Raw genomic sequence first — 8647 nt, 5'->3', positions numbered from 1 at the left:
CAGGCTACTAATTGAGGAAGGAAAGACTAGGAGAAAGGCTCTAGGAACACGGACTCTCTCACTGTCGGAGCCTATAAATGCTAATAGCCTAGACTGCCAACGAGACTAAAGCACAATATATGACATTGCCATAGAGACTTATCAACTGCAAACCTCCACCTGAGCGTGGCAAAGGGGCAAAACCCGGGGTACAGAGTCACCGACCAGGAAGAGGGAGAGAAAAGAAAAAGCAAGAAGATAACCTCTCAAAATCAAGAATAATCTGCAGACTTTATAACCTATCCCATTTTATTATATTTGTTCGTTTGTTTCTCTTATCTTCATTCTTGATACTTTTTTTTTCCTCCTCCAATTTGGCCGATTAACTCTCTACCGGTCTTACTCTCTCCTCTCCTTGAACTACACTACCCATAAGTGTTACATCTCCCATTATCTTTTCTCTTCTCTTCCTTTCTCTCTATGAGGGTTGCACTCCAAAACCCTTAACTCTCTCTCTCTCTCTCCTTTCTTTTTTCTTCTTTTAGTGGTTCCCTCTTTTTTTTTCTCTCTCTCTCTTTCTTTTCTCCCTCTATATTAGTTTCTTCCTTTCTCCTTTACATCTCCTCTCACTCAAACCTCAATAACAAACAAATTATCTTATCTGGGACTCAAACTTATGTTTGTGGCATTCTGGGGGGTTTTTACTTCACCTTTTTAACTCACTAGCAGTGCTCCCATCCCTGGCTCTCCATATTATCTAGTTCTTGTTCCACTAAATACAATAGTAATTTTTTAATTTGTCCCCCCATTTTTCCGTTTTCCTCTTAATCCTCTCATCATAACTCTTAGACAACCAACACCTAAAAGCAAATCATTTTATTCTTGACCCAAATTTTTTCCTTATTTGCTTTTTGTGGGTCCATACGCTCTTTTTTTTTTTCCTTTTTCTTCTTTTTTTTTTTTTTTTTTTTGCTTGCCCCTTTATTACTTTTCCCCAATTCAGGCCCTCCATCACAGGCATTGTTTGTTATAATTCACAGTCCACCACAAGATTTTATCAAGAAAGAGGGGAGAGGAGAGGAGAGGAAAAAAGGAGGGGGGGGATAATTTCCTTTTTTTTTTTTTTTTTTTTTTTTAATTTTTATTTTATTTTATTTTTCTTTATTTCATTATTAATTTTTTTTAAAAAAAAACACAACTTTTTGATTTTTTTTTATTATTTTTTTAAACTTTTTATTCTTTATTAAATCTCATTAATACTATCAACAAAACCACCCTCAGATGCCATTAAGGAAGAGAAAATCGAATATCATGGATACAAAAGAAAGAGAGGTAACACAGCTAGATGAGGAAAAATCTATGGAGAAAAAATTTAATATATTGGAAACCTTGGAGCTAAATGACAGAGAATTCAAGATAGAAATCCTAAAAATCCTCCGAGATATACAAGAAAACACAGAAAGGCAATTTAGGGAGCTCAGAAAACAACTCAATGAACACAAAGAATATATGTCCAAGGAAATTGAAACTATAAAAACAAATCAAACAGAGATGAAAAACTCAATTCACGAGCTGAAAAACGAAGTAACAAGCTTAGCTAATAGAACAGGTCAGATAGAAGAGAGGATTAGTGAAATAGAAGACAAGCAACTTGAGGCACAACAGAGAGAAGAAGAAAGAGACTCAAAAATTAAAAAAAAATGGGAAGGCCACCATAGCTCTATTAATGTCACGATTACTGTGGTCACTCAGTCTTTAAACCTTGGCATCAGCTTTCCTCCTAATCAATCATTGAGTTCCATTCTTGACATAAGGACAATTTCTCTGCCATATTTGTCTTCCTGCCTATGCCTGCTGGCTCCATTCCATTTTAATCCCACACTTCTTAGCCAGACTTTGATAGTAGCCTTCTGACTGATTCTCCTCCATTCAGTCATTCCTCCTTCCTATCTCACCTACACTGAAGTAGGAGGGGAATGAATATTGTTTATGAAGCATAGCTCTGAATGTGTCATTTCCCAGCTCAAAGACCTTCACAAACCCCACACTGTCAACAGAGGAAAGCCAGTTCCCACTTTAGTCAAAGCCCTGGTTGAGCTTATGGGTTGTCTGAGATGTTAAATGGCCTCTAAGTTTCCTTTTGTATTAGTTTCCCATCTCTGCTATAAATGACCACAAACATGGTGGCTTAAAACAGCCCATATTTATCTTCCTATAGTTCTGGAGATCAGGAGTGTGAAACAGTCTCACAACGCTAAAACAAGGTGTTGGCAGGAATCTGTTCCTTCTGGGGGTTCTAGGGGAGAATCCATTTTTTTCTTTCCCTTTCTAACTTTTAGAGGCCATCTTGGACTGTGGCTCCTTTTCTCTATCTTCAAAGCCAGAGGTGTCAGACTGAGTTCTTATGCTGCCATCTATTCTTTTTCCCTCTTTGGCATCCCCAAACTGACCCACAGGACAACAAGTAATCTCTTTTAACCTATTTTTCTGTTAGGTCAATGGCAGCAGGAGGTGGAAAGGCATGAGAAATGTAAGCTTTTGGTTTTTGTTTTTCTGGTCTTTTTTCTGCTGGGTGTTTGCAGGTTGGGTGTCATTCCCCTTCCCAATGTCATAACTCTTATGAAGTGACATTCTTTGTACAGCTTTCCTCTCAGAGTTTTGGTAACCACTTCCTTCTCATGTTTTTTCAGTCCTAGGATGGTGATGATTTCTGGTTGTAGGTGAGTGTGAACAACTCATCCTAGGTTTGCCTGAAACTTTCTGGGTTTTTTCAGTGGAACTCCTGAGTCCCAGGAAACACTAAGTCTCGGCCAAACTAAGGCAAGTTGGCTGCTCCATTGTTACTTGGCCCTAAATCCTGCCCAGTCCTTTGAACATATACTTTTTAAAATTATATTCTCAAATTTCCAGTTGAGTGTGGTCATGAGTTTTCTGTTGGGACTCTGAAAAACCATATTGGTCATGTAGAGTATTTGGAGTTTATCCTTAACATCCAAACTTCAGAAAGACAAGTATGGCAGTAATATGGAGAACCAACTGAAGGGAGTCAAGAGTGAATGTGGGAAGACAGAAAGTTGTCAGAGTGGTGAGTAACCTGTGCTTATGCCTGAACTAAGGCAATGAGAATGGAGATGGAGGAGAACTGAGAAATATAAGTAAGGCAGGTATAATGGGATAAGATGGTTAATTGGATGTAGATGAATGGAGACAGGGAGGAGACAAGGATGACATACAGGCTGTTGCTGAGAGTTGTGAAGGCAGTGATGCTGCTCACTGAGACAAGAAATTCTGGAGAAGGGTTAGGTTCTTGTTGGGAAGACTATGAGTGTGAAGAATTTCTCCTTCTGCAGCTTTTATTTTCCTCTTATTAAACAGATCTCTGCTATGGATTATATTCAATAAAAAGCTTATGAATTTGTTAATGTCCTGAGTTTGTACGGGATAGGAAGTGACCATAGTTGTCATTATTAATGTTATGAAGGTCAGCAAAACCAAGTCTTTTGGGAGGAAGCTTCCATCACCTTGTGAGTTTCTGGGGGTGTATATAACAAGTCAGCATGTACTTGAGGAGGGTAAAAGTGAAGACCAAGGTTGGGTAGGGCCCTCCCTTTAGAAAGAATCTTATGAGGAAGGAAGAATTATGAAGAACAAATCTGACTGCTTTGCTGAAATTCTCCCTTCAGTGCACTGGCTAAAGAGGCTGTGAATAGAGACTTCTGAATGGGTATGTGTGACCTATGAGCATGTGTAACAAAGGACTTTGTATATCTTGGGGACAACTGCAATTCTTGAGTGTCTGTGCATGACATTTAAATGTGACTAACACTTGAGTAAGTCCCTGAGTTAACTGGAGTCAATAAATGCTTTAATCAATAAACCATGGCATTTATAACTTGTATCACAGGTCCTCCTGGATCTGTAGGTCCATGATGGCGAACCTATGACACACATGTCAGCACTGACACGCGTAACTATTTTTGATGACATGGGGCCACATGTAGCCTCATACCAGAGAAGTATGGGGCCGCATGCCGAGAAGGACATTTCACCCTTGGCTCCTGCATGGCCAGGTGCAGTAGCCGAGGATAAAATATTTGCTGTAGTGTAGACACTCTGTGCCGGAGGTCTGTAGGCCAAAACAACAGAACTCTGACACAGAGCGTTTAGTTCTGGGACTTCCGGTTAGGCCGTTAGGGGATCTTTGACCTCACTTCTGGCCATCAGAGCAGGGAGCAGCGGAATGCTGTGGGGGACGCATCTCTGGGGGCCCTGTGATCGCCATTACCAGCAACCACATAATCACAGCAACCATCATCCAATCTACTGTTCTGGGTGTTGTGGATTTCTAATTGACCATCATTACTAAGATAAGTGAGGGGGAGGCTGGGAGAGACGAGGGCCTGTGCTATGGGTGCTGTTTCCGCCATTAGAAATAGCAGCAGCCATCTTAATTTACATAAGGTGCAACTTGCAGAATTTCAAGACAGCATCTGGGCTCAGGTGTTTGTTGACTTGAGGTCAAAGCTTGAGAATCTGGAAAGGTGCTGCTTGGAGAATCAAGAGGAGTGCCACTACGAACAGGAAATTTGGAGTGCCCGGAACCGATTACCAGACACTTTTAGCACCCTGAAAAATATAGCAATGGCTTTACTCACAATTTTTCCCTCTACGTACTTTTGTGAGACCTTATTCTCAGCGTTAAATAATATCAAAACCAACAAAAGAAACAGATTGACAGATGAAGTTAGTAGCGCTTGCTTGGGCTTGAAGTGTACAAAATACCAACCTTCAATGGAAGATTTAGCCAATGAAATTTAGCAACAAAAAAGTCACTAATAGGCAGGTTAGTTAAAGAATTCGCCCTCGCCCTCACTTATCTTAGTTCACGGCACTCCACACAAGTTAAATAATATCAAGACCAACAAAAGAAACCGACTGACAAAGAAGTCACTAAGCAGGTAAGTTAAATAATTAGTTTTTGGTTTATTAAATACGGTTATATATTACAATTATACATTTTTGTTATTTAAACTATAAATATCACAAAATTATGTTTTTTTTCTCAAAGTGACACACCACCCGAGTTATGCTCTGTTTTTTGGCGAATTTTGACACACCAAGCTCAAAAGATTGCCCATCGCTGCTCTAGATGCTGACTTCCTACAACACATCATTTCCATGCTTTTGTTACCCAGTCCCAGCTGCTACACATCTCTTCATCTAGAAGTAATGTTTTTCTACTCTGCATTTTCACAGAATTCAACGTGTATATTTCTCATGGTGTAAATCATGTCTTGTCTTTGGTGGTGACAGTGATTTATATGCATGACATTGCCCCTAGAAGATGTAACAGCTCTCAGACTCTGAGCCTGCACCCAGGAAAATCCCTGGAAGCCTTTCTCTGGGTGGCTCATTAATTCCCATTGGCTATTATTAAAATCTCATCTGTAGCTGCTGTTGTCTGATCTCCACTACCCGGCAATCTTGATATCCTGCTTCTGCTCTAATATTAGCAACTTTAGAAGCCTATTGATTCCACTGAGGGCTGTTAGATTCTCTCGGCCTTTTATTGCCCTCTTTGGATGTTGGGAATGTAAGGAATGTTTCCCTTAGCCAGCATGGAAGATTTTCTACGGAATCTTACCTCCAATAGTTCTTTCCAAGTCTAGTGTCCTATGTTCCATAAATGACCTCCAGTAGGGATCTTACATTCTTTCTTTTCAATTTTTTTATTGTGGTAAAATACACATAATGTAAATTTTTTTTTTTTTTAATGGGCCGACATCAATAAATCAGGATACATATATTCAAAGATAACAAGTCCAGGTTATCTTGTCTTTCAATTTGTTGCATACGCATCACCCAAAGTCAGATTGTCCTCTGTCACCTTCTATCTAGTTTTCTTTGTGCCCCTCCCCTTCCCCCTTTCCCTCTCCCTTTCCCCCCTCCCCCCGTAACCACCACACTCTTATCAATGTCTCTTAGTTTCACTTATATGTCCCACCTACGTATGGAATAATGCAGTTCCTGTTTTTTTCTGATTTACTTATTTCACTCCGTATAATGTTATCAAGATCCCACCATTTTGCTGTAAATGATCCGATGTCATCATTTCTTATGGCTGAGTAGTATTCCATAGTGTATCTGTGCCACATCTTCTTTATCCAGTTGTTTCCATATCCTGGCCACTGTGAACAATGCTGCAATGAACATGGGGCTGCATGTGTCTTTACATATCAATGTTTCTGAGTTTTTGGGGTATATACCCAGTAGAGGGATTGCTGGGTCATAAGGCAGTTCTATTTTCAGTTTTTTGAGGAACCACCATACTTTCTTCCATAATGGTTGTACTACTTTACATTCCCACCAACAGCGTACGAGGGTTCCTTTTTCTCCACAGCCTCTCCAACATTTGCTATTACCTGTCTTGTTAATAATAGCTAATCTAACAGGTGTGAGGTGGTATCTCATTGCAGTTTTGATTTGCATTTCTCTAATAACTAAAGAAGATGAGCATCTTTTCATATATCTGTTGGCCATTTGTACTTCCTCCTGGGAGAAGTGTCTGTTCATGTCCTCTTCCCATTTTTTTATTGGATTGTTTGTTTGTTTGTTGTTGAGTTTTATGAGTTCTTTGTATATTTTGGATATTAGGCCCTTATCTGAGCTGTTGTTTGAAAATATCATTTCCCATTTAGTTGGCTTTCTGTTTATTTTGTTGTCAGTTTCTCTTGCTGAGCAAAAACTTCTTAGTCTGATGTAGTCCCATTCATTAATTTTTGCCTTCACTTCTCTTGCCATTGGAGTCAAATTCATAAAATGCTCTTTAAAACCCAGGTCCATGAGTCATAATGTAAAATTGATCATCATTTTTGACTGTTGGTTCAGTATATTAAATATATATTCAGATTGTTGTACAATCATTGTCACCGTCCATCTCCAGAACTATTTTTAGCTTGAAAAACTAAAATTCTATATTCATTATAATAATCCTCTTTTCCCCAACTCCCAGCAGTCCCTGGCAAGCACCACTCTGATTTCTGTTTCTATGTATTTGACTACTCTAAATACCTCAAATATGTGGAATTATACATTATTTGTTTTCTTATAGCTAGTTTATTTCACTTAGCATAATGTCTTCAAGCTTCATCTATGCTGTAGCGTATTGTCAGAATTTTCTTCCTCCTAAGGGAGAATGATATTCTATTGTGTGTATATACCTCATTTTGTTCATTCATACATCCACTGGTGGACATCTGGCTTCCTTCCATGTTTCAATTATTGTGAATAATGCTGCTATAAACATGGTGTATCCTTACATTCTCTTTTATTTTAGATTGGATTCTTTTTTATCTATGGCAGTCCCTAAGAGACTGGACTCATTCTATTTTGATCTATGTGAAGGCTGAGAAAAGGTTGTGTGTAAGTGATTGATTAAAAGCTCCCAGAAGACTTAGTAAGGCTTTGGGGGAAGTAGAATTGGCAAAAGGACAAAGCCATCACCTGTAATTTCAGGAACTCCCAAGAAGGTAGCAGTATCTTGATCCCCTAGGAAAACTTTGGAATGTAGATTAGGCTTTAATGCTGTTCAACCCGCAAAGCAAGAGAGCTGACTTTTATACTTCTGTACCTGTTAGTCATCTCCTGTGGGACTGTAAACTCCCTGGCACTTCTGGCTCTCTGGGTGCTTAGGCAAAGTGGCTCCAGCAGTCCTAGGGCAGCCCTCCAAATTAGCATTGCAAGTGTGGGCTGCTGGAAGCAAAAGCACAGCAGAGCTGGAGGAGGGGCACACGGCAAGAGTAGAAGGGGCCTGGGGGATCTGGGCAGCACAAGCAATGTCCACTCCAGCTTCTCACTGGGAGTTTTCATCCAGTGTCCTGGGTACAGCCATTACTTATAATGTCCCCTCTGTGGCATTTCCAGGAGGCCCATTAAGAATTTATGAACTCTTTCCACCATCTTTCTGTGTCGCCATAAAGGTATGCTTGAATGTCCTGGCCAATTCTCTCAAGAGTATCAATAATGTTGGAAAGAGAGCCAGGTCCTTATTAGGTCATGCCCCCAAATCATCGTTTGGTTTATAACTATGATGATGAAACATGGTCAACATGGGCAAAATTGAAATTGTGGATGAACACAGAGATGGGAAAATTGTTGTGAACCTCACAGGTAGGTTAAACAAGTGTGCAGTGATCAGTCTCAAATTTGATGTGCAACTCAAAGATCTAGAAAGATGGCAGAACAACCTGCTTCTGTCTTTTTAAGTTTGGCTTCATTGTATTGACAATCTCAGTGAGCATCACGGACACTGAAGAAGCAACAGTAAAACACACAGGAGGTAAAATCCTGGGATTTTTTTCCCAAAGATGCAATACATACATGCAAATAAAATGCCTCATTGGGAAAAAATGAGAATTTATGAAAATAGGACTCCTAGTCACCTTCTTCAGCATGCCAGTATTTCTTAGTCTTCTGTGAAAACTCAGACCAGATTTTGTAAATCACTGCTTGGATGTCCATTATTAATTATTATTTTTGCAAGCCTCCCTGCTCCCATTGAAATTAGTGTTGAAGCTTGTTCACAAAGTTGTAAGATTTTTCTCTTAAAAACTGTGGAAGGAACACATTTTGGAATAATATGGCAGAGAAGGGACATTATTAATGTTAT

At 39.5% G+C, this 8647-nt stretch overlaps 1 pseudogene; it reads left to right on the top strand.

Annotated features, from left to right (window-relative positions):
• Positions 1 to 7814: 7814 nt before the first annotated feature.
• LOC136391271 (small ribosomal subunit protein uS8-like) lies at positions 7815 to 8391 on the top strand (annotated as a pseudogene).
• The last annotated feature ends 256 nt before the right edge of the window (positions 8392 to 8647 follow it).

The sequence above is a fragment of the Saccopteryx leptura genome, chromosome 2, assembly GCF_036850995.1.
Source record: "Saccopteryx leptura isolate mSacLep1 chromosome 2, mSacLep1_pri_phased_curated, whole genome shotgun sequence".
NCBI classification, from domain to species: domain Eukaryota; kingdom Metazoa; phylum Chordata; class Mammalia; order Chiroptera; family Emballonuridae; genus Saccopteryx; species Saccopteryx leptura.
This window is presented reverse-complemented; position numbering and strand designations above follow the sequence as displayed.